At 34.1% G+C, this 25,251-nt stretch overlaps 2 protein-coding genes across 3 annotated transcripts in view; both read right to left on the bottom strand.

Annotated features, from left to right (window-relative positions):
* The window catches only part of LOC143345931 (1-phosphatidylinositol 4,5-bisphosphate phosphodiesterase epsilon-1), a 210,264-nt gene extending 192,612 nt beyond the window's left edge, over nt 1-17,652 (bottom strand). For both annotated transcript variants that reach the window (XM_076773555.1, XM_076773556.1), the window contains exon 1: nt 17,137-17,652. The gene's annotated coding sequence lies outside the window, so the exon portion shown is untranslated. The remainder of the gene's footprint in view (nt 1-17,136) is intronic.
* Fucta (glycoprotein 3-alpha-L-fucosyltransferase A) overlaps nt 1-25,251 on the bottom strand; it is a 428,362-nt gene that overhangs the window by 344,063 nt on the left and 59,048 nt on the right. The window lies entirely within an intron of this gene.

The raw sequence follows: 25,251 nt of genomic DNA, 5'->3' as shown, positions 1-25,251 counted from the left end.
GCTTGGCATCGTATCTGGGAAGAAGATTAGTTTCCCCAAAGGACGTCGGATATCGAATCGATCCACCGTTGGTAAGATGTCGGCCATGAAAACTGACTGGTTAGCCGTGATGGCGAATATCTACAGTTTCATACCCTGTTGCACAAAATTTATTCCGTACCATTCGAATGCTAACACTGCTGTTGATATAGTTATTTGAACAATGTAAATGGATTCCATAACCGCTGCAACACGCGTGTTATTAATATTCAACAATTCGAACAGATTTCAACTAAATACCATAAATTACGAAGAACGGAGCCGTTATGTATTTTATAGTGCCACTTTAAAGCCCGTTATATAATAATAGAAGCACTTACGTAATAATTTACGATAATGCTTATCGAGCTTCTAGTTATTCAATTTTGTAACGTCAATAAATTGCTTTCTCAAACGATATTGGAAAATAATATTTTTGAGGAGGAAACTATTCTATTCGAAGTCGTTAAAATACTTTGATACGACTGCTTAATACTTTAAAATAATGTTATTTCGTTATCTCTAGATTTTATTTTAATTTTAAATCGAGTAATAATTGTTCTACAAACGGAAATACAAATCTTTTTTATATGGAGATTATATTTTATATTGATTTTAATTTAAGTTTAACTGAACTTTAGACGAACAATGCTAGTTATACTGCGGAAAAACGAAATAGTTTAATGTTGGAAATGGACGTTGAATAAACAAATGCTTTTAAGTGGTATCAAAAATAAAAATTCCGTTTTAAATCTGGAGAAGGAGTAAATTAGATAAAATGATTTGCAAAAGCTATTTATCTATTAGAAAATTGTTCGTTGAAGAATTCTCGACTACACGACTCAAGTATAGCGAAGGTCTTCATGCATAAACTATAAACCACATGAAACATACGACATCTAATGGAACTGCTCTCACTAATTCATGCAATTTGAATATTCTTTTGAAGGGAGGTTTCCTTACTTCCCTCATAATGCTTATAAACAACAATAAATTCCAAAATCATAAATTAATGCATGCTGTCTCTTTCAAGCTTCCAAAAATATAAGGTAGAAAATATGATTAAGAATAAGCAATGTAGAAAGATCGTAACTAATTTAAAATAAGTAATATTTGTGATTCTAGAACTCATTGTTGCTCATAAATATCTAGAAGGAAGGGAATCTTCATATCATTTTATTTTCTCCACGATTATCCAGAGAACAAGCTTCACAAGATAAAAGTACATAGTAAAAGTATTTTAATTAACACGAAAAAATAAAGAATATACAAACTTCGACAAAAATTAAATTTCTGTATATCATAGTGAAGCAATAAAGGTATCGATTTTACGATCTGCTCATTTTTCATATAATTGGACTCGATGTAAAAAAATGACAAAAATACTATTTTCAACGTTTTGACAACAAGCTCTACACTGTGACAATTTAATATTTCACACTCTAGAAATTTTCTTTCATATACAGGATGTTCGGCCACCCCTGGGAAAAATTTCAATGGGAAATTCTAGAAGCCAAAATAGAGGCTTCGTTAAAAAGTTATAGAAACATTTCCACACAGTATATTTTCGGTAAAAAATTTTTTTTCTCGAAAGTACGTAGGATTTTGAGGGTATGTGTATTCACCAAAAATGATTGAAATTGATCCTCGCAACCAAAAATAATTTTTTCAGAATGATTTGAAACTTTTCAATTTTCAGGGTAACAGACAGTTATGGTCAGACATTATATTTTCAGTAATGAATTTTTTTATCGAAAATGCGTAGGATTTCGGGAGTATGTCTATTAACTAAAAATGATTATAATTAGCCCCTGCAGTTGAAAATAATTTTTTTAATACAATTTGAAATTTTTTAATTTAATTTTTTAATAACTTTTTAACGAAGCCTCAATCAATAAATTGATATTCTTGATTTTCGTCTTATTTTGGCCTCTAAAATTTCTCACTGAAATTTTTCCTAGGGGTGGCCGAACACCCTGTATACTTTAGGATGATTTCTGAAAATTAGAAGTATTCTTCTCCCCCAAAAATTAATAAATGCTTATAATTTTAATTTACTTCGTCCATTCACTTTGTGTTACCATAAATGAAGCTCGAGTCGAGTTGTGGTGTGTATTAAGTACGTCGAATCGAAAAAGTATCTGTCAAATACACCACGAACTCCAAAGGGTTGGAAGTCCCTATCGATCTTCGTAACATAACGCCCAGGGGCACGTGAGCCATTCTACCTTTGACCAGTTTCAAAATAATTCTCTAAATTTCATGCTGAATCGTCCCTGTTCCCATCTCATACACTGTGAAACATTTCACGATGCACCGTACTTGCTATAAACGATAATATTTACTAGTACAACCTTGATTTTCCCACAGACCAATTTCGAGCAACGTTCGAACATAAATTTTAAAACCGTTTGCCCAAAGGCCGGTTCAGGTATTCGCGTATATCGTTTAAATTAATCTATCGGATCGAGAGTCTCATTAGTTTGGTACGTGCCGAATAATCTTGGGAATTGCTCGTTCATCCAGGTGAAAGGAAAGTTCAATTTACATGGATAATTACATAACTTAATATTTCGTTACGTTCACCGTGTATACTAGGTGCGAAGCTGCCACCTGAGATATTCCGTATTCGTCTCTCGTTTCAAGTTACGATGGCGCAACATAGAATATTTATGGTGTTCCGAGTCGCTGGCAGGCTTCGCCGTTTGCCAGAGGGACATAGAGCTCTATGAATATTTAGAAAATTAAATCAGTCAACTTCGTCGTCCCCTTTCATTCGTTGACTGTGCTCACTCTTTCGAACTTACGAGTAAGCATAACTTCTTCGTAACAGATCGCCACAACTATTGTTCTCGCGATCGGTGGTCCTATCCATCAAGAACTTAACGGGCTATTCTGATTCAGAAAGTGAAAATAATACGATTATCAGCAGACTTATGTGCCACTTCAATTCGATTCGTTAGAAACGTGAGATATAAAATTTTAAGAAAATCTGAAAAGAAGGAAACTTATATTTTTGAGGTCTTGAATCTGGAAAACATATTAAAGGGGGATTTTTACGTTGCATGGCCAAATTCCATTTTACATTTACAGTTTGTTGATTTAAAAATGTCCTAATAAATCTTTAGCGACTAAGGAGAGATTAAATATTTGTTCATTTTCCCGAATCGCCAAGCTCTGGGAATAGATATTTCAAAAACTGAGGCGCTTTGACACTAAAACAACAAATGTGTACGTTAGATAACAATGGTGATTATACTCTAAGCTTGATTCATGAATGTGAGTTATTGGCCGGTTCAGTAATGCTGGAACTTCGAGTTGCAGAATTTATCGAATTGCACATTCATAGTTTTGGCATAGAAGAGGCAATATAAAATCGATCAAGTATTCCATAAATTAGGCGAGGTGGAAAACTGGCAAAGTCTTTTAACACAATTTGTGGATCAGCGAAGGGAAATTACTTCCAGGCATCCATTTTATTGTATTATTAATCGTTTGAAAAATTAAGTATTTTACGTTAGCTTAGTATCAAGTAATAATTAAACTTTCAAACCAAGGATGTAACACGCCACAGGCGCATATTTTAGATAGACGAAGTCTGTCTTGTGTATAATGTAACAGTCTAAGAGAATAATCTTTAAAGTCTGTCGAAAACTATTTCAAGTATCTTAGGGTTTGTAAGTCCGTGGTTAATGTTATTACAATAAGGCGATAGGTTAAATTTCGAATCGTAAAGCTTGGAAACTCGAATTATATTGAAATGAATTATTGTAAAAAATTGTTTTTATTGCGCATAATTTGTACGCAATCCTTAAGACGGTTTCTGACTCCATGCATACAGTAAACATCCGAACAATAGGATTACGAACGAAAGCAACTGTAAATATTTCTACGTTGCTCGTTATATGCGAAAATGAAGAAAATATTAACGAACTCGCGTATAATTGTATTTTGAGCGGAGTCTGTGAAGAAATATTATGAAACAGCCGAGGATGAAAGGACAGAGAAGCATAGGAAAAGTACAGGATGAAAAATTAGGAATGAGAAACTAAAGTCTTGAGAGGAAAATAGAACAAACGACAAAAGGGAAGAAAATGGAAAAAAGAGAAATCCGAGAAAGTTATCCGGTTGAGGAAAGAAAACAGAACTAAATGAAACCTAAGCACCGAAGCTCGAGTAAAAAGTAAAAAAGAACGAGTGGCTTGTTAGGAAGCGAAAGTGCCAACGAAAAATAAAGAATATTGGTTAAAGAATACGAGAAATGAGAAATTATGAAAGATGGTGTAATATTGCAAAACGCGTTTTTCTATGGAAATTTTAATAATTGAATATTCTTCGTTTTCTTGCTTCCCTCGTACCTTTAAAATCTATGAATGTTTTATGATTATAATTTTCGCTGAAACTCGTTATAAAAGAATCCGATGAAAATAATGTTGACTTTATTCTTAAAGATTATGCCGACGAGCTGAGAAGATTGATATTTTACTTTGAAAAATCTCGGAAGATTCTTAATATAGTTCCTATTCTACCAGGAATTTTTAATTTCTTTTGTAAACAATGTTCACTGACGCTAAATATTTAAAATAATATTCCATTTACGTAAGTTAAACTTTAACAAAATTCATAGAATTGCTTGAAGATTTAAAACAACGAAGGAATATGAAAATTGTATGCAAAAAAGTATACGTAAAAGGAGAAAAAGGAAAGGAACAAATCATATAAAATATACCCCTAATATAACCTGAATAGAGCAAAGGGGCAGAAATTCAGGATGACGGACAGCAGAACATGACAGGTTAAACAGTGAACTACACAGTTGAAAATTGAGTAAAAATTCCAAAAGTAAAAGTAAAACAGATATGAGATGTGATATGCGTAAACAAAATAAACGCGATATTTTCTCAGACTTTATGGAAGATTCTTCATAAAACAGTTCAGTTGAAAGACTGGAAAAATATTTTTTCCATTTCTGTGAAGCTTTAAATAATTGTTTATTCAATGTCTGTATCGTCGTTTCGAGTGAAATTATATTGTAACGTTACAAACATTCGAATCACATGTTTTTATTTTTACTAAATCTTTCTAAAGTAACGTTTAATGTCTTCAGTAATTATATAACCTGGTCATAGATATTTTATTGGTAGTCTACATGGTAAAAGACTATTTTCTGTAAGAATAAACTAAAATACTGTGCTGTTAATTTCCAATATATAATTTACTTTGAATAAAAACATGTATTTTTCAAATTCCTATATTTGATAAATATTTCTAGGTTTTTGAAACGAGCAAGCCAGACCTTGCACAGTTTGCAAACAGGTCCTACTGGACCTATCCATCTGTTAGAAAATCGTTCATTCAAGAACTGTCTAGCTACTCGGCTGAAATGAGATAAATCATGCATAAATCACGTGCAACCTACAACGGAAGTTCTTCCAATAATTCATGCAATTGATTACTCCAGAAATTAGCATAAGATTGATCTGTTAATCTCCCATTAACCCACTAACGTCCAAACAATGATCAAACGTTATTTTTCGATAATTTTTAGCGAGTCCATTCGCTTGGAAATATTGTTCCTTCATCTTTATTTGTATTTTCCTAGCAAATGTCGTGACTGAAGGACGGTAGTACGTATTTTACGAGTAGCAGCAAAAAATACATGTTATATAAATATAGACCCATAAATGTTTTATTAAAAAATGATAAGGAAGAAAGGATAACGTGCTTGCTTGTAATGTTATTACAATAGAAGGTAGGAATAGGTCAACCAAATTTATCTAATCTTTTCCTGTGAGCCGTAGTTCCTGCACAAGGTCGTTAAAAATGAGCAACGTTGCTTCTACGGATCGTTCATTATTAATAAACAGTTTCAAAATGTCGATCATACTTGTTACGCAAGACTGGCACCGTCGAGAAATTGAATTTATCACTGTCAGAATATCGTATCGATTTTGTTTCGTCTCATCGAAAGTTGTATTAATTTTTTGCATCGGTGCATATTAAAATATAAACAACGTCGACCTAGACTTACACCTCATTTACCCATTGAACATTACAAAATAATTTATTGACAATAACAGCAAGTCAAGTTGTATGGGGAAAAGTATACAGGGTGTTCGGCCAACCCTGGGAAAAATTTTAATAGAGGATTCTAGAGGCTAAAATAAGACGAAAATCAAGAATACCAATTTGTTGATGGAGGCTTCGTTAAAAAGTTATTAACAATTAAATTCAAAAATTTCAAATCGTTCTGGAAAAATTATTTTCGGTTGCGGGGGTCAATTATAATCATTTTTGGTGAATACACATACTTCCGAAATCCTACCCACTTTCGAGAAAAAAATTTGAGTAAGTGCTGAAAGTTCTGGGTGAAAAAAAAGACTTTCGAATCGTCTTGGAAAAATTATTTTTAGTTGCAGGGGTCAATTGCAAACATTTTTGGTCAACAGACATAACCCCGAAATCCTACTCAGTTTCGGGAAAAAAATTCCTTACCGAAAATCTAATTTCTGGCCAGAAATGTCTGCCCGAATTTTCATGCGAATCTTTAAAACGTCATAACTTCTGAACGGATTGGACGATTTTAATGTTTAAAAAAGCAAACTACGCGTATTTTGATGGAGAATATGTAGAAATTGCAAAAATATTCGAAAAGTTGATCCTTGACCCCGCAAAATGAGAAAAACCCCATAAAAATGGTCCAATTTTCAAACAGTCATAACTCCTACAATTGTGAATGTATTTCAATGAAACTTTTTTCTGGAGTAGAGCTCATGGGTACCTACAAAAAAGTATTAGACAACTTTTCTGTAGGGCGTCAAACAAAATTACTAAAAATGAAGAAGGTATTTTTAAGAAAAATCGACAGGGGGTAGGTGCCGAAATTTTTCAGCGAAAAAAAAAATTTTAAATCGTCCTAGAAAAATTATTTTCGGTTGCGGGAGTCGATTACAATCATTTTTGGTCATTACACATACCCCCGAAATTCTACGCATTTTCGAGAAAAAAATTCAGTACGGTCGGAACTTTAAACGTTAATAACTGTTTAACGAAGCCTTTATCAACAAATTGGTATTCTTGATTTTCGTTTTATTTTGGCCTCTAGAATCCCCCATTAAAATTTTTCCCAAGTGTGACCGAACACCCTGTATATTTTAACCTTCTTTTCCACGATTTGAATTTTGTTTATAATCTATTTATAAATATTGATATCTGATAGTAGCTTAAATAATCAAGTTCACATTGATTATTCATTTATACTAGTACATATTCAAAAAACGTTTGTGCAATGTACTTTATAATAATAAATTTAAAGTCACAGAATTGATGAAATATTTTCTAGAACTGACTTTTTGTTTTATTATAAACTACGAACCTAAGTTGTACGAGAAGATATTTTTTATTTTCTTATGATTCTGTGTCAGTTAAATGAACAAAATCGAGCAATAAGTATTGATTTATTCCAATACCATGAACTAGAAGAAATACTGGTTTTGATGAATGTTAATTCATAATTTACAATAGTGAAAAATGAAAGTATATTCCAGACATTATTACAGTATTTGAACAAGAATATCGAATCGACTTTAAGGTTAACCACACTCGTTGCTAGAAATAAACGAAAATTTTGTAGGAAAATTCGCGGGAATAATTCACGTTACATGGTCAGCGATTACCTTTGGAACTTTTCCATGAATATGGAAAATGTGAAAATCCAGAAACGATTCGTCAAGCACTCAAGAATTGTGGTTATAATGAGAGAACTGTTCGAAAAAGCCGTTAATGAAGCAAACAGAAGAAAAAGATTGAACTTTGCGAGAGTTCGTTTAAAAAAAAAGAATGGCGGAATGACGTAATCTTCGTCGATAAATGAAAAATACAGTGTTTTCAATTTCGATTACAGAGGTATCGCCTGACGAAAAATTAATGAGAACTGAAATAAAAAGAATTAATATCCAGTTAAGAGAGCAATGCAAAAAACATAAAAGTATTGAAAGTGCATTTCCATACTTGAAGTTGAAAAATTAGTATTTATTTATCTTTTAGCCGTAGTCCTGAAAATTTAACTTTAACTCTACACACAAACTTGGGTATTTTATTGTAGTTTATTTCTTATTGAAACCTACTTTTGACAAGAAATAAATATTTGAAGATTCTAAAGAATGATATATTAAATAGTAACGAAATATTTAAACGCTTCTTACAGCAAATAATCATGTGTTCTTATTGTTGTTTATGGTAAACTAATAACACCACTTATAATTCGCCAAGAAGCGAATTATTGCCTTTATTGAAAAATTAGTTTACATTTCATTAAATATTCAATAAACCCAATCTACGCGTTTCATCGATCTCATAATGTATGCGACCTATCAGTTTAACGCTGCTTCCTCTGAATTCAACCCGGTGAGAATTATTCCTGATTTAAAACCTCAATCGTTCGAATTCCATTACATATACTTGACTGGATCTTACACTTAATTTTCATACGCAATATATTTTCATCTTGTAGTACTTCACGACTACGTTGAAAAATGAGATCGATATTTTTCAATCCTAGATTCTATCACAAGCCTTGTACACAGTCGAACGATACGCCATATCTATTGGTCGCAAAGCCAAACTTCTACTTGCATACATGACAAATTACACCATAAAAAGATGGAGAATGAGAACATCGACATTTTTCAATTTTTATGAAACATCCTTTATCGGTTGATATTTATGTTCAAACTATGTTTGAAGTTGTGGATAAAAAGTGTTTAGAAAACGAATGGAGATACAAAAATACATTCTAATAAATCTAATAAATGATCTAATCGACCACAGTGACCATTATGGAACATTCTTTATTGGTTGATATTTATGTTCAAACTATGTTTGAAGTTGTGGATAAAAAAGTGTTTAGAAAACGAATGGAGATACGAAAATACATTCTAATAAATCTAATAAATGATCTAATCGACCACAGTGGCCACAATTAGACTTTGCGATTACTCGTAAAAAACAAACTCTTTCACATTTGATATTTTTTTTATCTCTATTAATTTTGAAGATGTTTAACTAAATAAGTATTTTATGAATGCCCCATATTTTTTCAATTGAGAAATATTCTTTGTTAATGATTAGAAAACACTAATACATCGAACAATAGCATTCACAACGTGATTCACATTTAACGCAGTAATTCGTTGATCGACGTATTGGTTTTTAATATCCAACGAGCCTGAGGGAAATTCAACTCTTATTAATCGGGTTACTGAATAAATTCCTACATAGCTAAATATCGGCACTTTAAATTAATGCATTCTCTCGCGGTTCGTCGTAATCTTCTTCTTCCAGTAAAATTAACGGAAAATAAACAATTGCAATTTGTCAGAGGATGAAAAAGACGATTTCCGTACTCTTCTCAATTACTAACAAAATCTAATTACACCAAACTTATTCAAAATAAAAATTTACGGAGCATCCCAGCCATTTTTAACGCCTCTTTGAAGATATATTTGAATTTACTCGCGTAAATGATTTATTATTCTCTCCAATTCTCTCGTGGTACAAAAAAAGAAACGCCAAAAATCATACGTGGAAATAATTATTCCGCGTGATCGATGTGGGATAATATTGAACCATGCATGAAATTTTCATTTGCACACATTTTCAATGATTTTTCCGTGCAATCAACGCCGTTTGGAAACTTTTAAAGGTGCGTGAATAATTTTTAATGAATCTGTAGCTCCGGTGGAAAATTATAAATTCGCGTTTACTGTTTTGTTTATAACAGGTAATTATTTACCTCGATACTTGTACGAACAATGTTTTTTTTCCACTCGTAACATATTAAAAGTTTCCAAACGAATTTCGAGTACCATCGATCGCGAGTACTTTCTGAAAACGTTTTAATTCGCTAAAACCTTTGTTTCGAATGTCTTTCTTGGTAAAAGTATTGCGTGTTACTAGTCCATAATTTCTTCCTCGGGGAAGTGTTATTAACGGAATTACAAACGAGTTCCATATGCGTGCATGGATACAATGGTAGGAAAATAAGGTCAAAAGAAAGCTTTATTTTTAATTAAGAAGTAACCTTGTACCCGCGGAAAAGTCAAAATCATCAACTTCGTGGAAGAGTTGAATCGCTTTGATGTGTGTTACAACAAACCAAAATATAATTAATTAACAATAGAACAAAATACTTAATAATGTGAAATTCATTGACCTATATGTACTTCTATTTTCTACAGTAATTATTTTTTCAGAACTAATTATTCGAAAATTAGAATAGAGAGAACTACAGAAAAAGCTACAATTATAGTAGTCTTACTATAGAAATATTGCAATCACGAAAAATTTTGAAAATACACAAACGAATAATTATTTACGTTAAGAATGAAATCAATATAAAAGCTCTAACTAACAAACAGCAGTCTTTTAAAATATATAAAAGTACTTTGCACGAGCATAACATTTTGTTAATTTATTTTAAATTTATTTATTTTCCATGTCAAATGTAAAAACTTTAATGTTAGAAAGTTTTAGAAATTGACGTATAATTATTTTCGTGAATTCTAGGTTAGCATTATTTGTAAACCCCTCTATACCACGACACCTTCCATTTACACGAAAATGTAATATTTTTATTTCACGAACGTTGTTTTAAACATGTTCAATTGTGAAACATGAGCCTCTTTATATGATAATTACGCTTCACGGGCTTTCACGAGGTTCTACATTCTTGTAATTCAAACTACGTATTTTCGCGCCCTTTAATAAAATTTCGTGTGAATTCATTATCCGTGAAAATTTGTCCAAGTGAAAGAAAATAGGACGATTCCGGTTAAACTAAAACAGGTTGACGATTTTTTCCCCATGAAACGTTCCGCGCTTCGTAAAATAGGCCAGAATTTCTAAAAACCGGAGCAGTTAATATCGTTCGCATAATAATGCATATTAAATACACGAGCATACGTGCACTGTCAGAAATTATTATTACGCTACCTTTGTTATAAAAAGGAAACTTTGTTAATTGCGAATAGAACAAAATTATTTATTGTTCGGTATTCTTATCGTACTTTTTAAATGTTTCAATTTTTTCGAAAATGAAACACTGTTTTTCATGGAAAAATTCGTGAAAGTTCAAATTATTTATCTTAACAAAAAATACTATGATAGCAATTCTATCATATAATATGCAGTTTTTCTTTCCCTGTAAATTCACAAGTTATAAACTATATCAAATGTAGCAGAGAACAAACATGGAAAAATAACTATAGTGAAAAGGTTTAAATACGAACATCGCGCGAAAACATGTTATTCTATGTTTTCGATTTATTTATTCAACTGAAATCACTGCCTTTCAGGTTTTATCAATTACTGAACGGAACACCTTGTACAGGGTAATCGAAAGTGCCGAGGGGGAAATACTTAATAGAAAAGTAAATCGAAAACATAAAATATAACGTTCGCAAATAAGCGTTTCATTTCCAGAAAAATGACGCTGCGCTTTCGTTTCATTCTCAAATTATTAAAATGTCACAGAAAAATATATTCGACGTATAAACGATTGATAAAAATAATTTGACATTTTTCGTATTTAATTTGATTCTTTTCGTATTACTTTCAACAATTTTCACTTCATATTTTCACATTTTTCAAACGTATTATTTATAGTAATGCCATGCCGTCATCAAAATGGCGATACATTTTACTTGACCGAGAAGTTTTGTAATATATGTCATTTTTGTGAAACGAAAAGGAACATACACTCGCGTCGGTATTTATGTTGACATTCGTAAATTCTAACGATTCGCATATTTTGTGTTAACTGGTGCCTTATATATTTGACCATTGTTGCTACGGTGCCTGAATTGTTTACGTATGAAATGCCAACAATGCGTCAGTACAAAACAGAAACCAAAAGAGTGAACGTTTGTGGAAAATATTCAGTGTTTTGCAGAGCTAGTGCATTTTTGTGTGGTCGAAAAGTAAGTTGACACATGTAAATTTTCATTCTGTAGATAAAATATTAACCTTCTGCTTAAGTGTTAACGTTATTTTATAAAAACAGTAAAGTTGAAAAATATGTTTCAGTTGTATTTGATAATTAAAAAGTGTAATTTTTCTATAGTATGCCAAAAACACATGAATTAACTCCAGAGGAACGAGTCGCAGAATATAAAAAACGAGTAAAAGGTGATTCCCTACAAAAAATTGCTTCTGATTTCGGTATATCAAGAGAAGGAGTTATAAAAATATTTAAAAAACTCAAAAATACCGAAAAAGCGGAAAATTGACCTAAAACGAGTCGGAGAAGACAAACGACTAGGCGTGAAGACAGAGCAATTCTTACAGAAATTAACAAAAATCCATTTACTACAGCGAAAGAAATAAAAGAAAATCTTTGTTTACCGATTGGAATTACACAAATAAAATCTCGAATACACGAATATAATTTACACGGTCATGTAAATTACAAGAAATCGATCATTTGGAGTGACGAATCCAAATTTGAATTAAAATCGAACAGAAGAAGAAAATATGTATGGAGAAAGGTAGAGGAGTCATTCAAATCCACGTTAATTACGCCAAACGTGAAACATGGAGGAGGTAGCGTAATGATATGGGATTGTTTTAATATTGAAAATGTAGACAATTTAGCCATTATTGAAGGAAAACTTACAGGTGCAAAATATGTTCAGCTGCTAGAAGAAAATCTTTTTGATTCCATTCAAAAATTTGGAGAAATTGAATCGTCAACATAAATACCGAAAGGATTAATTAAGTCTCGATCCCATATATTTCTATGCGATACTATTACTAACGAATGCTGTATTTGTAAACATCGACAACGTCATGATCTGTATTACCTATCGTTCCTGTTGTCCTACTTACAATCGATTCGAGGTACAGTAATCGTGAATACACGGATACGTTCCTTGCGTTGGGTGTATGCGCTGGCAACGCATCTGGTACGACTCGTTTGTACAGCAAACGCTATAGACACGTAATTCAAAGAGTAGGATGAACTCTCGTTGAATATGGCTCTTTCCAACCATCACAAAATCCGAGAATTACGTCATAGGCAAGCAATTTCTGAAAACGCACAAGCGACGTCTCCGACAAAACGCAGTCAAATAATTCTCGTATCGACGGGAGTAAAATTTATTTTTAGTGTCCAGTCAATAAACCAACAATTCTTCGAACACCATGCGTTAAACATAATGCAACCTCATCCGCGAATGACTTTCCGTCATTTTCCGTAATATTTTCCGGTAATCTAACTCTCTCGATGCATAACGTAATTATAATATCACAATATAACGAACCGACGTAGAACGATTTACACGTTTTGGAATTTTCAACGGACGTATAACCAAGCGTTAGTGAAATTCCAGAAATTACTGTGTTGCTCTAGAACCTCGATTACAACACGTCAGTATGAACGTTTGGGCTTGGATAATCGAAAATGAAATAACAGAACCTCATTTTCATTTGAATATTACCAGGAATATTATGTATACTTTTTTTCAGACAACAAATTGCGCGTCTTGTTCGAAAATACATCTTCGATTACAACTGGAAGTATGATATCTAAATATGATATATTTCTTTCAAGGATTGCTACGTTGAATTGGACGTGGCAGAATAAATGGAGTTAAAACGTTTATTTATAAGGTTCAAAGGATTAGTAATTCAACTTAAAGCGAAGATCGGTTCAGCTTTTAAAAAATTAAAGGCCTGAAATACGGAGGGTGCACGATAATTTAATTTTCAGATCAGAGCTCCAAACGCATCGGCAGGAAAGCATTCCCCAACAACTTCTGCATAAATGAATCCGAAAGTAAATATTTTAGCTTCATACGGGAGCCTGTGCTAAACAACTTCCTTGTAGTCTAATATTTATGATATTTGCACACGTAAACAAGAGGGCTACTGTCTGAAGTTCTGGTCAAGTCACCTGTTTGTTATTTGGATGAACTTTCGTTTTGTCCACGATAAATTATTCAATTTAGAATCTGAGAATTTGTTACTTATTTAAAAATTTACTCGAATTGAAAATAAAACAGAAAATTATTTCACTTGAGTGCTAAATAATAGAATATAGAGAAAAATCATTTGACTGTTAAAATGAATTCACACGAATGGTAATATATACTTTTAAGGATCATTTTTCAAATGCTTTGTTTCAATAATGCTCGAACCTGGTGAAATCCCATCATAAAGTGTTTATAAACACTAGATTAAGTCTCAAAGTTATGGCCACGTAAACTGAAATCCGTAGAACGAAACGTGTCAAGCAACCGTAACGACGAAGTTTAGTAATAGCGAAAAGCGTGATACGATTCTCGGTTTATGGTGCATGCGAGGAAATTTCTGCGAGATCGAAATATTTGTACGTGGAAAAATATTCTGACGGAAATCAACCATCGCGTCGTATATTTCAAAAGCTCGGTAAAACGCTTCAAGAAACTGTCAAACTTCAATGCGGAACGCAAACGACAAAAACTCGTAAGAAATGTGAAAAATTCTACTGCTGTTAATCGCGATACGCATTTATTTATTTCTTTGTATTCGTTGTCTTTGTTGCACTTGATAGAAAATAATAGAAAAAAAGAATGAAAACTTGTAACACTATAGAATTGTAAAGAAATAACTATTGCACTGACTTTAAATTTTAACTTCTCGAAACTTGTTTATATTAAGAATAAAAATTGGAAACTTTTAATATTTTCTCCTAACACATAATATTTTCGATCATCGGTACACCCACTTTATTATATAAATATTTGAGCGGAACAGGCAAAATTAATTCTTTGCAACAAATAATTCAAAATACATAAATTTTGATACCAAATAGCGCACATGGATGTTTATTAACCGATAATAATTTAGAACAACAATCGTTTTATGGGAGGATTAATAATATTACGCGCTTATGAATCAGTAAACAATGGAAATTAAATGCACCATAGATACACTCATCGTGTATAATATTCTGTCAATAAACAGTTACGCAATTTGTGTGTACAGTGCTTCTAATAACTATAATGTATTTATATTAATGATATACATTAAAATGAAAGCTTCTAAAAAAATATAATAAAGTGTTATTATTTTATTGTGAATATTGACTTGATTTCTTGCTGGATATTTAATTTTTGTTAACAAACTGGGAATAACGAATGAAATAAATGAAAATTGTCTGGAGAACTTCGTTGCTACTCTGTTAATGGGTCATTCGATCTAAGTGTTACGACAAAAACGTATTTTCGAACTGACTGACTGTTACGGTTCATATTGTCAAGTACAGAATTGGACAATAGTAGAATGGACTCAAAGTTGAATAAAGAGATAGCTCATGCACAATGGCATCACAATAACACGGAAATCGAATTTCTCCTCCGTAGGCTTATACCACATTTGCAACGCCGCGAACTTATCTTTATCAGCTTATTTCTAAACAATTTTATACGGAAGATATAACCTCCATTTTCTTTTCTTTTCTTTTTCCCCAAAGCGTACAATACACTCCCCAGATAATCATTTCAAACTAGTTCCCAAGGATAATACCCTCTATATTGGATTTTCGATTTTCTAGGAAAAAAGGAGTTTTCGATGTTAAAAATAATTACTTGTTACGTAATGATTATAACTTTACTGGTAAATTAGTATAGCCAATATTGCATGTAATTTTAAACTGAGCTACTGATATTAAACTTTTGATGGGAATAATATAAACACGAATACTTTGTACGTGGTTATAAAAAGACGAAAATATTTCCATTATAAAAAATAATCAGTCGTTTGTAAAGGTTCTGTGAAACGATAAAAAATTTTAATTGCCCTTTAAATGAAACTCTGTTCTGTCAATATTAATCGCAATATGAGAAAAGCAATACAACTACGATACAGTTGAACAGAATAATGAGTACATATCGATGTTATTAACGAAACGAAAACAAATATTTTATTTTATAAAGTTTATTTACATATAGAATCGCAAACAAAATCTGCGCGAAAATTCGAATTAAATTTGTTTAACTGTAATTGACTGGAGATCTTTTCTCATTATCAAATTTGTTCAGACATTACGTCAAATGAAATAAATCCTTTTCTTCAATCACAAATTTTCTTTTACCGAAACAAATGCTTTTCTGTGGCTGTCATAACTATGGAGTATCGAAACACAAAGCTCTGAAAATTACACAGTAGGATTCTGGAATTAATTCGACGATCGTCGATTTCCCTCAAAGCTATGGAAATAGCTGCAAATATTCTATTCGAGATTACAATAAAAAAAAAACAGATTCATTGGCGAAACTCTAAATATTGCAGAGAGAAATTTTCCTCGAGTTCCTCCAAAGTGAAGAAAAAAGAATGTTTCGTAAACATTCTGTAAACGAGCAAAGATAAATAAATACATCCAAAACACGAAAGTCGGCTAATTCGGGAGAATTCTGTAATGTATTTCTGGAAAGAGAAAGGACTGAAGATATTCCATTCGGGAATTGCAATGTTACAAGGAAAAGGAATTCGTTGGATGCACAGAATTCTAGATATTGGAGGGTGCAATTTATGGAACTTGTTCGACGATGTTCGATCTCGCGCACAAAAGAACGATAGATTCGTAATGTTACCTACCTGATTTCGAAACACGGAGACGATGATGGGACGAAATCAGTTCGGTTTCTATTTTCGGTGACTTTTCACGCAACGCGAGAATGTCAACTAATATTGCGCAATCGGTAAAGGTCCTAGCATTTGCTCGGACGGTGATTCACCCTCTATTATCACGGCGTCGACGGTGAAACGAGTGCATTCAGTCCACCGATCTTGTTACTCCGTCCGAATCGCTCGAAATGGTATCCCATCGAAAACCTGACAATCCCGCGGCAATTACCGGCAATTATTCGAGCGCCAGGCATCCAGCCGCGGCGTTATCCCCCATCCAGACAGTGCAAAAGATCGCAACGCGTTGCGTGAAAATCGAAAGTCAGTCGATTTGTGGGGTGGCCATGCAGTGGGGTACAAAATTTAAAGGGTAGAGAGATCCTTCGCGCAGGCAGTGCAAACAGGAAACGAACACACCAACGGTCACGCAAACAACACTTTTTTTCTACTCACTTTTCGTAGACCAGAACACTTCGCGACTCCTGCTCCGAGGACTCTCGCTCGACTCGCGGATGCGTGTTGTTTTTATTTTTCGTGCAACGCGCGAACAACGGGCAGAGAAATCGGAGGGATGCGGATACGCGTGGAACCGGAGTCGTGAAAAGGAAACGCTGAAGACAGCGCGGAGAGGGGAGAAAAAAAAGTAGATAGTTTGGTAAACAGAGATAGAAAAAGACAGAGAGAGAGAGAGAGAGACAGAGAGAGACAGAGAGTGAGAGAAAGAGAGAGAGAGAAAGGGCGGAACTGGAGAAGAACGAGAGACAAAGTGGTGTTAAGCTGGCCGGTTAGAAAGCACGACCAACGAGAAGTGAAAGCGACGTTCTCGGTGCAGACGCACTCGCGGGTCTAAACACGTAAACGCACGAAAAATCGACGTGCACGCGACGGCGGTCGCGACGATACTGCGCCCTATCGGACAGCCCTGCGCAAATATAATGTCACCCCTCTCCTGCGACCACACTATTCTCCTCTCCTCCGCTGCCACCAGCGAATCGAACCCACCCCCCGTTAGAACGACCGGTTTCTCTTCCTACCCTTTTATCTGCCGTCCTTTTCCATCCCTTCGCGCTCCACCGGTCTCCCCAACCCTGCTCTGTCCCGCTTCTTTTTTTTTTTTCTTCTCTTTTTTTTCTTCTCTCTTTCCGCGGTGTTGGCGACTCTTGTCACGCTACCACAGAGCCCGCTACAGGGATCCCTTTTCTAAAATGGAGGGGGACCGAGGGCTTTGCCGCGAGCTTCCGGTACACACCGATGGGTATTTCCGTTCACGCTCGAAGGACCCAAGACGACGCGGAGAGAGAGCCAACGTCGAACCCCCGCGAGGTAATCGTACGTGCCGCCCCCGATCGCGCTTCGCGTGTACCGATTATATCCAACGACCGGCAAGATTTCTTCTCCTGGACGCGCGCTATTTCCAGCCCCTTTGAGCCTTCCGATCCTCTGGACCGCGGCTGTTCATCCTGATTTATTCGATATCCCGGCGATACGCGTCTAAAAGTTTCCTCGCGCTCTCTCGTCGTGGAACAACGCCGCCGCGCGAGAACAGATGCGCGGGCATTTCTTGCGATCGCGCCGCCATCGAGCAGCTGAGATTTCCCGAATTTATTTACGCCGATGGAACGTGCTCGTTATAAATATTTCCTCGCGCGGCCCCCGGGTTTCCGGTCTTTATTTATTCCCGTTTAGCAGCGACGGAGCCGAAACGAACTCCGTGTCGTCGATTTATTTGCGCTCAGAATTGATGCGTTTGTACGGCACCGTTTGAGGGTGTCTTCGAACGATTTTAGAGTTATTGGGACACGCCAGCAACGTTAATTACATTCTGGAGCACGGACATTTGGGAAACGCGGAGGGGTAACGTGGTTCTGAAAATTACTTTATTGGATATGTAAATTTAAATTTCATTTAATCGAGTACCAGGGTTAGAGGTATCCCTTTCCACTATTCTTTGATCAATTCTACACTGATCTGTGGAGAAACTACTGAATACAAGGACTTCAAAATGTAATTTTGAATTGTCAATGTATTAGCATTGTACCATTTTAATGCCACTATTATTTACATACTCAATTTTTGTAACAATTTTTTTATTAAGGTTCCGAAATGTGGTGAGCAACTTTCCAAGGAAAAGTATTGAAAATTATGGCCGGAACAAACAATCCGTCGGACCATCGAAGTTTTCTTCATTGTTTAACGAGCAGTGCTAAGAAAAGTTGCGCAAACAGAGGCTCCATTGTTCCAAATTGTCCAAAGATTTCAATTGGGGTGTGATTTCAGCCTCCTACGAAAATGGATCAATAACGAAAAGAGACAGAAGCAGGGTACCTAACGCTGATTGTATTTTACTAAACAATTTGTCTTTAAATCGGATACGTGTATTTAACAATAAGGAGTTTAATTATTATTATTATTTAATTATTACTGACGTGACTTACGGAGCAAAAGGAAAACCCTAAGAGTGGCAATTGACAATTTAAAAGAATGAAAACTTAGAAATTATATTTTTATATTGCAAAATATACTTCCGTCATGAGAAGAAAGTGGAGACAATTTTTCTCATTAGGTATTCTTATCTAAAACATTGATAAATAGTTGCTTAAGCGTAGGCAAATGACCTAATTGATCGACACCGTTTCTAGAAATAAATTGAAACGAAAAATCTTTTACTTTTGCATGATAACTGTGCCAACAATGCTTATTAAAAATTATATCGTTGTTAATAATTACAAACTGGTTACTGCGAATCAACCAGTCCTTTGATAGACCTACATCGAAACTCGTTCAAATTTGGCTATGTAAATACTGTTCAAACGATTCTGTTTATATTATCACAGATACACAGCACACGTATGTAGTAGTATAGGCAAAATCGTTTGAACCGAATGTACCCAACCGTTAACAAGTTTAAATATTCTGTTATACAGGGTGAACCATCTGAATCGACTCCTTCAATAATATTTTCGAAACTATGGTCCTAGAAAATATTTCGAGTCGAAGTTAATTTTTTTTTAAGTAGTTTCTTCGTTAATGGATACGTAGAAAAATTGTACAGATCAACTTTATTGTTTTAAGCAAAATTGTATACTTTTGAATGCATTAATTTCCTATAAATAAGCATTGAAATATTTATACCAAATAAATCATTATATTTAGACATATATTACTATCTGTTTCTTTTATAATTCTAATGTTAATTTTATTTTCTTTGTTATTTCTTTGCATCACCTTCTTTCATGGAGAAGATTTGAATACTAATGACAACGTGTGGAACTAGAATAGCTCGAATGAACTATCTCTGTGGATGTAATAAATACGAAATTTGATTTCTTCAAATATTGTATAATATCGAAAAATAAATTTTTGTATTCTGAGAAATACTAGAACTTGACATTCCCTCCTTTTCCCGCTGATATTTTAAACGTTAAACGAATTTTGATTCTTTGATTAGGATCTACTCGAAACTACAATGAAGACAATTGCAGTCTGTATGCAAAACGAGATAGTTTCTATTTCATGCTGGATTACGTAACGTTCTACCTCCTGCGGTACGAGAAGCATTTTCATCTGTTGATACAACTAATTGAAATAATAGGACAGTGTGTAAATACAATCTTATAATAATGGACATAACACTGGAAGTCTAACTACTCTTATACCTTCGTGAAACTGAATCACGTATAAGGTTGAAGATTTTCTTTATACAAGTATAGTTAACGTATACTTAAGACAACTCAAACCAGTGACGATATTACGAGAATCATAGAAGACCGAGAAACTCCATGCAACTCAATCACTTTCAGAATGACCAAACTTGCAGCTATTCCAACTGTTTCAAACTAATACTAAAATTCGAAATAATGATGCTAATATTGAAAGCTGAGAAATGTTCGATGCTACAGAAAATTAATATTCTTTGTTTTGCCCTATTCTTTTATTTAAGTACAACGACAATACTTTACGCAGTGCTAGATCTAGGCTAGCTTTCCTGAAAGAACTGGTGCAATGAGATGCATCGATACTTTGGTACGTAAAATAGAAAAGTGTGTTCTGCGAGGAAACGAAAAGTGCATCTTATTTTCGTTGAAATACAAATTTTTTACTCATAGTAATATATCTCTTGCGTAATCTTTTGTCTATTATAATTTAAAAGCTATTCTTATAATATTTATTTGAATGTCATAACAATTTTGAAATTCTTACATCACATGTACACTAACTGATGATAAAAATGTTTACAAAAGAATTGATTCTTACATGTAAGTAATACTTCTAAAACAAATTTAATTCCTCCGTTGATATTAAAATATCATGTGGTTGACGCCACCGAATTATTTGTTGTTATTTAATTATTTATCGTTAAACAGCTAACAGAATTTATACTTTTCTTTTTCGATATCACATTCTGCTAACATTACTAAGTACAGTATGTCTAATCAACACCTTTAATATATTATGATTGCGTTGGTACATATGAGACGTTGCTTTTCTGAAACGTGGCATACGTGACAGTTATATAAATAAAACTCGTTTACGTCCGCTATTTGTTACCCCGTCAAAGAAAAACGACTGGAGGGATCGAGATGATATATGAAACGTATCTATAAAGTAGTATAATTTAAAATATAAGCCATATAATATTGAGAGAGGGAGGAATTCAATGCTCTCGAAAACGCGTTATTATACAACAGTGTATACGAGAAATAATTAAATAAAATTTAAACAGTTTTAAATCAACGAAAAGCAAATGCCACCGTCAATATTTATAAAATCTAACAGTTCGTCTTTTCTTGAACGTTTTGCGTTGTTTGTGCATGAAAATGAAGGTAATCTTTATTATTTTTAGAATTTGTGCTCCTTCGAAAACGTTTATTGGAGTGTTTTACAGCAGTGGGCCGGGAGTCTGACGCGTCGAATGTCGTTAGAAAATTTATGTTTATGTAGTGTGGGTGTTACTCTTTTGAAGGAGAGTTGGTTTACGAGAAAAAAGTTGCTGTTGACTCCCCGTACGTTGCACCTCCTGAGATACCAGAATCAGTTTACCAAAGTTAACAGTAAGAATGAGCCTCGCTAATCGGGTCAGGCACATCTGGCGTGGTTGTACAAAATCCCAGTTACGACTTGAAGGCAATAAAGAAAGCCATTTCCTGGGCACGGAACTTCTTGCAGCCCTAAGTGCTTAATTTGTGACGCAATAAATTCCAACCTGCCATTCTTCCGATTCGTCACTTAATAAAACTTCTTCCAAAGTTTTGATTCCCACCATTAGCTCCACAAATTAATTTTCAGCCCCAGCGTTAAATCACCTATAGCACATATTCAAATTAAACTTTCTTTCCATCGTGTTGGGGTCGTAAAATAGCCAAAGAAGACCAACTTTAAAACCATGATACTCGATCCTACAAACGTCATAGTCTCAAAAAGCAGTAGTCAAACCAAAAATTGTATTTAATTTATTCGGTACATTTTAAGTCATTTATATTCATACATTTTAGTTTAGGTTTTAGTTTAAGTTTTAGTTTACGTTAAACAATCATCAAAACTTTAATATTTCTATTTCTATTTATAATTTCACCATTCCCTTTCAAGCTCTTCTAAATCCGAAATAATTATTTCAATGAAAATTCCAAAAATATTTATTATTTTTTTTATTTGACAAAAGGATTTTCAGCATCAATTTATTAACTCGAAGGTTTCTCTAGTAATTTATTAGCAGACATCTGTGATCTGAGTGTTCAGAGGGAAAGGGGGATTCTTCTTGTTAAAGTTTATTGTTTACAAAGTCTCCAAAGAAAAACATCTAAACACTGAGTAACATGTTTTTTGGTTGTTAGATAGGAAGAGGAAGTAAATAAGATACCCTTCTCACCAAGATCCCCAGATTTGATACCTCTAGACTTTTCTTCTGGGGCTTTATAGAAGATAAAGTTTACCGGAAAGAACCCGCCGCCCCTGATAATATGAAAGATCGGATTGGGGATGCCTACGAAGAAATTACCTGAACGATTTCGTCGAGATACAACCATTCAGAGACAGAATAAACTAATGTATCGATGCCCAAAGTCATATTTTTTAATATATCAAATAAACGAGACTTTAAACAACCCTAAATAACATTATTTTTGAATAAAATACTAACGTAACTCGAGAACTACTACATCTGTTGATTTTATAAGTCTATTATTAATAAGCCAATAGAATCTAGCTTTGTCGTTATAATAAAGTTTCGAACTAAAATATTTGTTACGAAGATGAGAAATACTTTTGGGAACAATACATTTGATACTGTAAGATTTAGGTTTAGGCCGATGGTTCTGTATACATAGTGAAGTCGTACATATTTTACGTACTTGACCTAGATACTCTTGCGTCATAGGTATTTCTGACCGTTCCAAACTACTATTATTGTTCTAATTTGTCTCCTGAGATTATATTTGTTCTTCTTACACTTGGTAATAATTTAGTCTGATCCTGTCGGTAAGATTTCCTTTTTAATAAAAATAGAAAAGCTCTTCGTCGAGTTGAAAATATCTCGAAAATAAAATTTTTGATACATCGTGTCACGTGATTTCCAATTACGATTTTACGCGCAGAGTCAGATTTTTCCGTGCAAACTTTGCCACTATATTACGCACATAAAAATAAAATTAAAATGCAACAGCCCATAAAAGTTTTATTAAGAAGTTGCATAAAAAATATGAAATGTAAGAAATACGATGATAATATTTCTTTCAGATAAGTTCTGAAACTAAACTCAATATTCCATCGTTATCATTTGTACTCGTATCGTTATTGCAAGAAATTTCCTATGTAACGAGAATCGCGCGAACTTATTCGACGACCTTTAACATTTTAGATAGTTCACGTATCTTGAAAATATTTCACTTTCCTGTTATTAAACTTGGTATTTCCAATAATAAAGCACAAACATCGGTACTTTGTAAGAAAAGTAGTATTCCTTTTACAAATACTCGATGAACAAACAGTACCACCCGCTCTCTTCCTTTTATCGTTTCTTTCAGAGATTCCGATGGCCGCGCGCAATGCGGCCAATAGAGTCAGTTTTTGTTACGTGGATGATTTTTATTGTTTTTCGGGACACGGTGGCTTCGAGCAAAGCTTCGCTTAGGTTTTAAGCACACACAAAGTGTCAGTGTTTATTGCACGTTGTAAATTCTCTCTAGAGCAACGCGACTCTTTTTCTTTTTTCAGTAATGAAGGAAAAGTCAATGTCATTCCCCGACTACGATCCTCGATCTTTTTTTAAATTAGCTTCTTTTATTACGTATGTTTTTCCATAATCTTTAAAATTCGGTTCATCACTGCCTGAGGTTAGGGCAGTGTTTCCCAACGTGGAGCGTACATTTTGAACAATTTTGAATACTTTAGGGACAATTGGAAAATTATGTGTCACCGGTATAGTAAATCCCACTGTTTTTTTATGTTAACAGACGCTTTTTCACCTGACATTTTGAGAGCACGTTAGAGTAAAAAACAGAGTTTTAAGTTATCCTTTTTACAATTTCAAATCAAAAATTGAAAGTACCTTAACGAGTAGTATTTTGACGCGATTATCCTAAGTGGGTAGTGTCAGATCTATCACAGTCTCTGTTTTCGTGACAGTAGTTCGATGCTGTTTTACTTTTGGTTTTACTTTCGATTCTTCGAATTTCGGGGTTTAAGAGTCGTTGTTCGTGGCGATAGGCCCTAAAGCGATCGTCCCGCTCGAGATTTTGTGCACGTGTTTGGTCAATGGTTCCTAGAATCCATAACAATAAAAATTCCAATCGTTGGTCGTTTGCGTGCTACACGAAATCTCGAATCTAGGCTTATATTTCATGGCCAAGAGACTCGGACAAATTGTTTGAAAAGAAAAGTACAACCAATTAGCCATTTGGGAGTATTGTATCGTAGCTGTTACTATTTTATTACGGTAGTAATTATTATTAATATAATTATCTCTTTCAAAAGGACAGAAAGGGAAATAGTAAAACTGAGTGAGAAAAATCCAGAGAGGTTTGGTGGCGGTTGAACGACGAAGAGGAGGACCTGTATAACTGCAGGGGTACAATAGTGAAGAAAGTGGGGATAAGGACGATGGGGACACAAAGGGGTTGGAGAAGATAGAGGGATACCAGGAAAGGTGAAGAAGGGGAAATTAGAGAAGGAAGGGAAAGGGATAAACGGTCAAGAAAATCGGAGAGGGTTATGGTTGAGGAAAGTAGGGGAAAGGGGGATGATAAGAAGCAATTTTGAGGGGTATATATTGTTCTATTGGATTGTTACTAGATGATGGGATGAGTGGATTTCTGTTTTACGGAGAAAAAGGCGTGGACGAGAAAAGACAAGAGGAGAGGCAGACGTAGCGATTGGTGGAACAGGAATGAGTGGAAGGAGAGCAGGAGTGGGAGTGAGGGAACAGGAGTGGAACGGAGAGAGTGAGGGCATAGAAGTGAGGGAGGATTGCTAGAGGAGGGGCAAGAGTTTATGCAGGCATACGGGCCCAGATAGTCGGGATGGAGCACCATAGCGTGACGAGAGACAATTAATTTTAAGGTTAATCTTTAAGGC

Source organism: Colletes latitarsis, chromosome 9, assembly GCF_051014445.1.
Source record: "Colletes latitarsis isolate SP2378_abdomen chromosome 9, iyColLati1, whole genome shotgun sequence".
Classification (NCBI taxonomy): Eukaryota; Metazoa; Arthropoda; class Insecta; order Hymenoptera; family Colletidae; genus Colletes; species Colletes latitarsis.
This window is presented reverse-complemented; position numbering and strand designations above follow the sequence as displayed.